The sequence below is a fragment of the Enhydra lutris genome, unplaced genomic scaffold, assembly GCF_002288905.1.
Source record: "Enhydra lutris kenyoni isolate GAN:26980312 unplaced genomic scaffold, ASM228890v2 scaffoldscaffold12, whole genome shotgun sequence".
Classification (NCBI taxonomy): domain Eukaryota; kingdom Metazoa; phylum Chordata; class Mammalia; order Carnivora; family Mustelidae; genus Enhydra; species Enhydra lutris.
This window is the reverse complement of record NW_019154096.1, coordinates 52,619,364-52,630,589: the sequence shown is the minus strand read 5'-3', so window position 1 is coordinate 52,630,589 and position 11,226 is coordinate 52,619,364.

Sequence of the window (11,226 nt, the reverse complement as noted above, 5' to 3'; positions counted from 1 at the left end):
GGAGGCCCGCGGGGTCCCGCCTGACTCCCCGGCGGGTGCGGGGCCGCGGTTCGCGGCGGAACAATGGCCCCGCTCCGGGCCCCCAGTCCCGCCGCGCGAACCCGAGCCCTCGGAACGCGCGGGTCGCACGCCGCACATCCACGTGTGCGCGTGTGTAGACCTGCACGCGCGCACGGTGTGCCGCCACTGGGCGCGCCCAGCAGGGGACAGTCCCCGCCAGGCACCGCGCTGCGGGAGGAGGGGGGATCCCATCCCTCTGCCCACGCGTCTGGGACGTGCCGGGACGTTCTGGGGAGTCTTGAGGCTGCCAGGCGGTCATTGGGGGATCGCCTTCAAGCAAAAAGGCAGGGAGCGCAGGCCAGAGGACTGACCCGTTCGTGCAGCACAACTAACTGACAGGTATCGCGTTAGGACCAGGAGCCGGTTCGCAAGGATCGGTTTATTTCATCCCCACTGCGACCCCAGGAGGCGGGTGGTCTGTTCTAACCCTTTAAAGATGAGAAAGTGAGATTCGGAGCGGTTAGGGCGCTTGTCTCTGGTCACAGCAGCCAGGAACTGAGCCCAAAGTCTCAGTCCCTTCCCAGAATCCCGGGACCCTGAGATGCTCTGACCTCACTGACCTGTGCCTCATGCCCCCTGTCTTTCTGGGCGGGTGGTGCCTTCCCGTGCGAGTAAGGTCCAAACCAGACAGGGCATGCGTTCTCCCAGTCTCCTTCCACACCCAGGCCTCCCCAAATGCTCTCCCAGGATCCCTCCTCTGAGAAGAGGGGAGAAGGAGGAGCTCTGGGCCAAGGATTGGCTTCTCAGCAAGAGAGGCACCTGGGATTGCCAGAGAGGAGGACTGGGAAGCTCCCTTGTTGGCCACTGGTCTCAGAGTCAGGCCAACTGCCTGGCCAGTCACCAGCACCTCCATTCTGCTCCTGGCTCCCTGGCCAGTGCAAAGGTCTTTTTTTTTTTTTTTTAAAGATTTTGTTTATTTATTTGACAGAGAGAGAGAGAGAGAGAGCTCAAGCAGGGGGAGTGGCAGACAGAGGGAGAGGCAGGCTCCTATCTGAGCAAGGAGCCTGATGTGAGGCTTGATCCCAGAAGCTGAGATCCTGACCTGAGCCCAAGGCAGATGCTTAAGCAACTGAGCCACCCACGCGCCGCCCCCCCTCCCCCGCACCCCCACCACCAGTGCAAAAATCTTGAATGAGACTAGGTGTTTCAGTTAAGGACAGCTGGTCTTGTCATAGCTCAGAAGTGCTAGGCGTGGAGCAGAGAAGTCTGTGCACATGCTGCTCCTCTTCAGGCTAGCTCTGCCAAGTCTCTTGACTTAATTCCTCTGCCAGCCACAGGGTTATTCTTCAAGGGAGAAGATCCAGAGTTTCTCGAGGGCTGTGCCCTTAACTGTGCACAAAGGTGGCTCTCTACCTTGGAGCCATTCAACATGTTCCATCTTCCCAACTTTTTCTTCCCCTCTACTCTGCCTGTCCAAATATTAGTTATTATTCAAGGCAAATTCAACTCCATCCGTTTCTTAAAGCTTTCCCTCAACTTCACCACTGCTGGGTATTCTGTCCTTCTTACTGGGTCCGGAGAGAGTTTACCACATCATTTTTGGCCCTTTTTACTCCGACTTAAGAATAATTACCTGTATGTGTCTTATCTCTCCTATCAAACTCCAAGCTTCTAGAGACAAGGCCCTGCTGCCATTTTTCATCTGTTTCCTTGGGCCTAGTAAGAGAAATGTATAGGAAACTTTAGTGACAGAGCCAGTTGCTGAGAATAAGGGAATTAATTGTGCATTTGGGTCATACTGATTATGGCAGAAGGAAACAGTAAGACGGCTCAGTACTGTTGTTAAAACTGGGGGTAGGATTCAAAATAGGAATCTCTTAGAAAACTAGAAATAGAAGGAAACTTCCTTCACTTGATAAAGATCTTCTACAAAAAGCCTGCAGCTAATATTATACATAATGGTGAAATATTAGATCCTTTTTTTCCTAAGATAAGGGAACGGGCAAGCATATCTGCTCTTACCTCTTCCATTTAACATTGCACTTAAAATCCTAAGCTAGTATAATCCCAAGAAAAAGAAATGAAATGCATAAAAATATGAAAAGAAAAACTTATTATTTGCAGAAGACATAATTGTGCATATGAAAAACTCTATGAATTCAACCCCAAATTGCCAATATTGGTAAGAGAATTTATAAAGATCAAGGATACAATGTCAAGATAAAAAAAGTTCCTTCTGTATATTATTAAAGAACAATTGGAAAACAATATATTTTAAATATATTTTTGAAATAGCATCACAAATATTATATAGGAAGGAATAAATCTTAAAAAAGTATTTGAAATATATCTCCACTGAAAACAACAAAGCATTTTTGATAGAAATTTAAAAGTTCTTAAAGAACTAGAGGTAATAAGAAAGAGATATATACTATGTTCATGGATGGGAAGACTCAATGTTGTTCTGTAGATTAATTTAGTCTCTATAAAAATTCAACATTTTTTAAAAGAAATAGATTAGCTGATTCTAACATGTAAGTGAAAATGCAAACTGCCTATAATGGCAAAAACAATCTTGAAAAAGAAGAACAAAGTTGGAGGAATGAAACTTTTATTTCAGGACTAACTATAAAGTTATAGTAGTAAAGACAGGGTGGTATTAGCAACAGTAGAGACAAATAGATCAGTGAAATGAACCAGAAATTTCAGAAATACACCAGCACATATATGGTTAACTTCTCTTTTTTACCAAGCTCCCTCATCAATACAACATGGAAGGGAAAGTGTCTTTAACAAATATTACTGCAACAACTGTATATCCATACAGAATAAATGAATCTCAACCTCAACTGAATTTATGCACAAAAATTAATTTGATCATAGTGCTAAATGTAAAACCCACAACCATAAAGCTTGTATATAAGGCCACAGGACAGCATCTTTGTGACTCTCTGGTAGAAAAAGATTTTTTGGACACAACACTAAAAGCAATCATCACAGGGGAAAAAATGGATACATTAGACCTCAGGAAAGTTAAAATTTTCTGATATCAAAAAAATATTAAGAAAACGAACAGATAAGCCAGAGAATGAGGACATATATCACAGCACATAAGAAGATAAACAACTCAGTAAGAAAAATGGCCAAAAATTTGAATAAACACTTCACAAAAGAAGATACAAAAATGAACCAAAAGTACATCAAAATTGCTCAACATCACTAGTCTCAGATGTTACACCTAAGGAAAAGGAAAAAATAGATAATTTGGACTTTGTCAAGATTAAAAGCTTTTGTGCTTCAGGGGATTTTATCAAGAAAAAGAAAAGACAGCCCACAGAATGGGAGAGAATGTTTGCTTATCACATATCTGAAAAGGGACTTCTGCATAGAACACACAAAGAACTCTTTCAACTCCACAATAAGAAGACAAATGACTCAAGGAAAAATTGAATAGGCACTTCCCCAATGAAGACTCACAAATGGTCTCTAACCACAAGAAAAGATGCCCACTCTCATTATCTGCATTAGGGAAATGCAAGTCGAAACCATCGTAAGACACTTTATACCCATTAGGATGGCTTCTTTAAAAAGACAAATAATAACAAGTGTTGGCAAGGATGTGGGGAAACTGGAACCCTCGTACACTGCTGGTGAGAATGTGAAATGGTACAGCCACTTTTTTTTTAATGTTATGTTAGTCACTGTACAGTACATCATTAGTTTTTTATGTGTACCATGATTCATTGTTTGCAGATAACACCTGTGCTCCATGCAATAGGTGCCCTCCTTAATACCCGTCACCAGGCTAACCCATCCTCCCATCCCCCCTCCCCTCTAAAACCCCCAGTTTGTTTCTCAGAATCCATAGTCTCTCATGGTTTATCTCCCCCTCCAAACCCCCCCTCATTTCCCCCTTCTTCTCCTAATGTCCTCCATGCTGTTCCTTATGTACCACAAATAAGTGAAACCATGTGATAATTGACTTTCTCTACTTGACTTATTTCACTTAGCATAATCTCCTCCAGTCCCATCCATGTTGATGCAAAAGCTGGGTATTCATCCTTTCCGATTTTTAAGCAATATTCCATTGTGTATATGGACCATATCTTCCTTATCCATTCATCTGTTGAAGGGCATTTCAGCTCTTTCCACAGTTTGGCTATTGTGGACATTGTTGCTATGCACATTGGGGTGCGTGTGGCCCTTCTTTTCATTACATCTGTATCTTTGGGATAAACACCCAGTAGTACAATTGCTAATCATTGGATAGTTCTATTTTTAATTTTTTGAGGAACCTCCGCACTGGTTTCCAAAGTGGCTGCACCAGCTTGCATTCCCACCAACAGTGTAAGAGGGTTCCCCTTTCTCCACAGCCTCTCCAACATTTGTAGTTTCTTGCCTTGTTAGTTTTTGCCATTCTAACTGGTATAAGGTGGTATCTCAGTGTGGTTTTGATCTGAATTTCCCTGATGGCTAATGAGGGTGAACATTTTGTCATGTGTCTGTTAGCCATTCGTATGTCTTCTTTTTTTTTTTTTAATTTTTTTTAAGATTTTATTTATTTATTTGACAGAGATCACAAGTAGGCAGAGAGTCAGGCAGAGAGAGAGAGAGAGGAGGAAGCAGGCTCCCTGCAGAGTAGAAAGCCCGATGTGGGGCTCGATCCCAGGACCCTGGGATCATGACCCGAGCCGAAGGCAGAGGCTTAACCCACCGAGCCACCCAGGCGCCCCTCGTATGTCTTCTTTAGGGACGTGTCTGTTCATGTCTTCCGCCCATTCCTTGACTAGATTTTTTGCTCTTTGGGTGTTGAGTTTGAGTTCCTTATAGATCTTGGATATCAGCCCTTTGTCTGTAGTGTCATTTGCAAATATCTTCTCCCATTCCATGGGTTGCCTCTTTGTTTTGTTGACTGTTTCCTTTGGGCACAGCCACTTTTGAAAACATTTTGGCAGCTTCTCAAAGGTTAAACCTGGAGTCACAATCTGACTCAGCAATTCCACTCCGGTGTATACCCAAGAGAAGTGAAAACACATGTCCCCACAGAAACTTGCACACAAATATTCATCCAGCAGTATTCATAATAGAAAAAGTGGAGACAACCCAAATGTCCATCAAATGAGTAATAGATGAATAAGATGTGGTAGGTTTTTACAAAAGCTATTATTCAGCAATAATAATAATGAAGTGCTGGTATGCGCCACAAAGTACATGAACTTCAAAAATACAACGCAGAGAGGGGCGCCTGGGTGGCTCAGTGGGTTAAGCCTCTGCCTTCGGCTCAGGTCATGATCCCAGGGTCCTGGGATCGAGCCCCGCATCGGGCTCTCTGCTCAGCAGTGAGCCTGCTTCCTCCTCTCTCTGCCTGCCTCTCTGCCTACTTGTGATCTCTGTCTGTCAAATAAATAAATAAAACCTTTAAAAAAAAATACAATGCTAAGAGAGAGAAACCTATCACAAAGGACCACACACTGTCTTATCCCATTTACAGAAAATGTCCAGGTTGGGGAAATCCATAAAAATGGAGTAGACTAAGGGTGGCCCAAGGCTTGGAGAGAGTAAGGGGGAGACTGAAGAAGGCAGTTGAAGGCTAAGGAGTGCATTACCCTTCCTGGGCTAATGAAAGTGTTCTGAAATTGATGGTGCTTTTGGATGCACCATATCGTGACTGTAGTTAAAGCCACCGATTCGACAACTTCTGTGGGTAAATGGAAGGGGATGTAAATGATATCTTAATAATAGTATTTCTGAAAAAAAGCTGCTCACNTGTAAATGATATCTTAATAATAGTATTTCTGAAAAAAAGCTGCTCACTGGAATGACTGAGTTTAAAAGACTGAGAACAGTAGATGTTGGTGAGCATGTGGAAGAACTAGAAGACTCATCCATTGCTGGTGGAAGCAGGAGATGCCACAACCACTTGGGAAGACAGGTGAGCAGTATTTTGTTTTTTTAATAACATTAAATATTAGACTATCCTAAGAATCAGTAAATCTACTCCTAGGAATTTCCTCAAGTGAAAAGAAAACCCATGTCCACGAGAAGACTTGTACAGGAAAAACCATTGCAGTTTCATTCATTATTGCCCCAAAGGGGAAACATCCCCAAAGCTTGCCATTGGGAGACCAGACACACAATCGGTGGGCCATTCATCCAGCACAGACACTCTGAATGGAAGAGAATGGACAGCAGGGACATGTAGCAACAGGGATGATTCTCAAAACTGTGCACAGCAAAGAAGCTAGCCGCTGAAAGCACATAATGGCTGGTTCCCTTTATATGAAGTCTGGTGGCAAGAAGAACTAATCTCCAGTGAGAGAAGTCAGAATGTGGTTGCCCAGGACAGGGGCGCTGGATTTGGAAATGGGCCAGAGGGAAGACTTTGGTCATGGAAATGTTCCATATCCTGTTTTGGGTGCTGGTTATCTGAGTATATTCAATGGTCAAGATCATCCAACTGAGCGCTTATGAGGTGCACGTTTCAGTGTATGGTCATCTTACCTCAACTTAGCTAGAAAGGGTTGGGAGCCAGAGTGTGTACCCAGGAAGGGGAGTCCTAAAAGTTGCTTGCCTTGTTCATTCATCCAGAATACAATACATACCTATTGAGCCCCTACTAAACAGGCAGGCACTGTTCTGGAAGCTGGTATCACTGCTGAGTTAGCTCTATGTTCTTGCCCTCATGGAGCTTACATTCCAGTGGGAGAGAGAACCAACAAAATAAACACATAAGGTTGGTGGGGTGGGGGGGAGGATGAGGGGATTTAAAGGAATAGTTCTACTGAATGCAGGAACTTTGCAGATTCTGGGCATCACCTTTGCCCTACAGGAACCCACAGGTCCCTCCCTCCCCCGTCTGTCCCTCCCTCCCTCGCTTTCTTCCTTCCTTCCTCCCCTCTCTCTTTCTCTCTTTCTTTCTTTCTCTTCCCTTCATCCTCCCTTTCTTTCTTTCTTTCTTTCTTTCTTTCTTTCTTTCTTTCTTTTTTCTTTTTCTTTCTCTCCTTCCTTCCTTCCTTCCTTCCTTCCTTCCTTCCTTCTTTCTCTTGCTATCCTCTTGCCCTATAAGCCTGGTGCTTCAGAGTTTGGGCCTTATAAATTTCCTAGCTGAGTTCTCACTAGCCTATGATTTTTCTGGTTCCCCTCTGAGGGACAAATATTGTAATCAAGATTCACCCTCATGGATGTGCTCAGAGCCTGGCCCAGAGTGGGCAGAACCTCCATCAGGTGACATTGATTTCTAGATTGCTCACAGTTGCAGGGGACAGCCTGAGGGCAGAGCTCACCAGACAGCCTGAGTCTCTCCACCTGACCTCCCAACTTTCCTGGCCTCTATCAGGGATAAGGATCTTTCTGAGGAATTCTGTGCACTAACTCTGACTTGCTTTTGCTTCCCATCAGAATCCCAGCAGCTGAACAACACCCAGCACTTGCACTGCTGCATTTATTTGATCTTTGTCTCATAGGGACACCTGATGGAAGGGTGGGCAGTCAGAGGACTCTTCTGCCTCTTCCCACCACTGGGAGGGCAGAGATGTTGATTGTCCTGTCAAAATTCCTCTCCCTGACAAAGGAAGGACATGACCCCAAGCAGGTCACTTTCAGAGGAGATGAGAGAGACTTCTCTGTCTCCCGAACGTGCCGGCACTTCTCAGTGGCATCGGCCTCCCTTTCATGACCTCGTGGCCCCAAGTGTGGCTTTAGGCTCCCTGGTGTAAGCAGCCCCATGTGAGGGGGAAGACTTCTCTGGGAAGCCATGATCTCCCTGGAAGGGGAGCCTCCCAGGCCTGTGATGTGGAGGGGGTGGGGTGGGGGTAGTGTGCGCCCTCTCAGAGCTTTCATGGGCTTTGAAGAAGAAGCAGCCTTGCTGCTTCTCCCTGTCTCACCTCCCATGGCTGTGAGTCACTCTTTGCTGCAAGCTCAGCTGTCATGTCTGTCAAGGCAGTCCCTCTGGTGACTCTGACATGGCCTGCCCACGGGTGCTGAAATGTCTGGGCACCAGCTTCCTGGCCTCATGTGGAAGACCCCAAGTCCTGGGCATCATGGTACTGGCCCTGTGTTGCATTGCGGCCATCCAAATCCCACCTTTGAAGGTTTCAGTCTCTTTTGCTAGGCCACAGTTAGGAAGGGGGTGATCCTGGAGTCATAAGCTGCCCCTTGGGAGGAGGGAGACTAGCAAGATTCCAGAGCCTGTTTCCATCTTCCAACTCTACTCCCAGATTTGTTCTTTCAATGCTTTGTCCTTCGGTTTCTCTTCTGTGAAATGGGGGCAAGCAGACTTGGATCACTATGTGCTTCCCTCCTGGTGGGTGGGGGAGTCAGTCTCCCGGGTGTTTGGGGACAGGATGAGGGCCTCTGTGAAACGCTTTCTGAACATGAGTGACTTTTATCCCAGGACATCTTGTGATTCTCATGAATGCTGCCTTGTGACATGGACGGGCCCCAGGCCTACGGACAGTTTTGGCCTCCTTTTTCTCTTGTCTCGACCCCTCCAGGGAGAGGGAACTTGGGGACACATCCATGGACTCATGACACATTAGGTTGCAGAAAGGAAGAGCAAGATGGAGCTGAGGCTCAGTGATGGGTCTGGTCCTTGTGGAACGCCTACCTTGTGGGTCTGTGAGTGTCCCTAGCCAGATGTCAAATGCTGAGGGGAGGTATGCTCCCAGATCTTCATGCAACCTGGACAGCCCACTTGACATCCCCCTTCGTTTTGTCCTTCTGGGCTCCTTGCAAGGATAAGCCAGCACCATCCATAAGGCTCTGCGCCTGGGGAGGAAAGGCCCCAGGAAGACTGTCTGTGAGCCCCAGAGGCACTCAGGCAACTTACTACTGTCCCCTGGCCCAGCTGCCCTCTAGCTCTGGCTTTCTTACCTTCTCTTTCCTCACACTTTGACACTTCAAAAGACAGATCTAAGTCAACTCTGGGTATACATAAGTAAAGATAATACATTCCCTTGACCTAAGTCCCCACCCCATGAGTCACAAAGAATAGGCCCATCTCCTCCCCCATGACCTATAGGTGCTGGATCCAAGCCTTCTTCCAGCTGCTGTGGCTTCAGCCCTTCTATATCCCAAGATTAAGGTGTCAGCTTGCTCAAATAAGCACACTGAGACAAGCTGTGATCCAACCAGCCCCACGTCTTTGTCCATCCACACTGCCCGTGGCATCGTGACAGCTGGGCAAGAGGTCAGCGCTTTACACAATGTCCCCACGACTCTGACCTCGGGCTTTCCCATGGGATATGGTCAGTGTGGAGAGGGGAGGGAAGCCAGCTCCTGCATGTGGCCCAGCGTTTGCCCTGCCAGTTCTCTGTGTGGAGAGTCAGGGGAAGGACCCTCTTGGGCTTTGGAATCTTCCCTGTCCCTTGATGCAAGCTGAGTCCCAGGTAGCAGATAGCCAGTAGAGCCAGGGGGAGTGGACTCCTCTCTTCCTTCCCTGAGGAGAAGGGCCAGGCTGGTCTGCGCTTCTGGATCCCATCCTGGCACCACTGGCTTGTGGACGTGTTTGAGTGCAATAGGGGATGGGGCCCCCACACCTCCATGACCATGTTGACTCACCCCTTCGGTGAACGTTTATGGAACATCACAAGGTCCTAGGCATAGTGCTAAGTGCTGAGGTCATAAGGAGCTCCTGACCTTGGGCAATTGCCGTAGTGGAGGAGAGCCTTATGACTGGATGACACAGCTTAGTAGAGTGAGGAGAGGCACACAGCAGAGCAGGTTGGGAGAATCAGGGAAGACTTCCTGGAGGAGATNACAGCAGAGCAGGTTGGGAGAATCAGGGAAGACTTCCTGGAGGAGATAGTGGTGCTAAGTACCGTGGGTGCCATTTATGGTAAACATGGACAGGTGCCTGGATGGCTTATTTGGTTAAGCATCTGTCTTTGGCTCAGGTCATGAACCAGGGGCCCTTGGTTGGAGAACTGAGTCAGGTTACCTGCTCAGAAGGGACCCTGCTTCTCCCTCTCTCTCACCATCCCCCTTCTCATGCTTGCTCTCTCTCTCTCTCTCTCTCAAATAACAAATTCTCTTTAAAATAGAAGAAGGAGGGGTAACTGGGTGCTTCAGTGGGTCAAGCCTCTGCCTTTGGCTCAGGTCATTGTCTCAGGGTCCTGAGATCCAGCCCTGTCTGGCTCTCTGCTCAACTGGCTCTCTGCTCCCCCACTCTCCACCCCCCCCCCCCCGCCCCTGTCTCATCCTGCCTCTCTGCCTACTTATGATCTGTCTCTCCATCAAATAAATAAATAAAATCTTAAAAAAAAAAAAAAAAAGAAAAGAAACGAAAAAAGTGTAAACGTGGAGAGGGCCCTGTATGAGTTTACAGACAGAGGGAAGTCTCTGAAGTGACACTTTCCCCAGTAGGTTCTTCATGGTGGTGTCTCCTGGACTCCAAGTGGGACAGATGGTGCCCCAGGTCAGCAGCTGAGTGACCCTGGTTTTGAGGAGGCGGTGTACTTCCATGGCCTTGTGTCCATAGCCCCTGTAGAGCCAGACTTATTCCCTGTAGCCCTTCTCCTGGAGGTTCTCCCCTGGAAAGCCCAGGGCAGTAGGAGTGTGAGTGTGTGTGTGTGTGTGTGTGTGTGTGTGTGTGTGTGTGTGTATGCAGTTGCTTACCAGGGTAGGGTCCTCTAACAGGTTATTTTGTCCCCAGGGTATGTCTGCAGATCACGTAGTGTGGCCAGAGACAGGTAATGTCTCTGGGCAGAGTGCATGACCAGGGGACTGACAGGATGGGTGACATCTAGACAGAAAGGTCTTAGGACCAGGGCCAGGGCTAAAGATTTCACTGACTGCTTGCTAGGTGAGACCTGAGGACAAAGATCACAGGACAAAGATCACAGGACAAAGGCCCTGGCAGGAGATTCCCCAGATTCGGCGCAATCTGCTGTTCCCTTTGCCGGGAGCTCCTCGCTCCTCCTCCCCTTTCTCCTTCTCCGCTCCGCTTCCGCCGGCCCCTGGGCCTGTGCCCAGCATCCCGCGACCTCAGCGGCGCTCGGGAGCCTTCCCTCTGCAAGCGGGAGAGTACCGGTGCGGGGAGTGGGGGGTGGGCATCCGCTCGGGACCACCCCTCTCTCCCCTCCCCCGCACTCTGTGGCTGGACCGGACCCGGGGAGGTCTCCCCGGCAACTGCCGGGCAGCCCCAGGCCCGAGCAGCGCGCGCCGCTCGCTCCCGCCTTCTGGCTCGCAGGGACGCGTGGGAGGGCAGACGTGGCTCCCAGCTGGGGG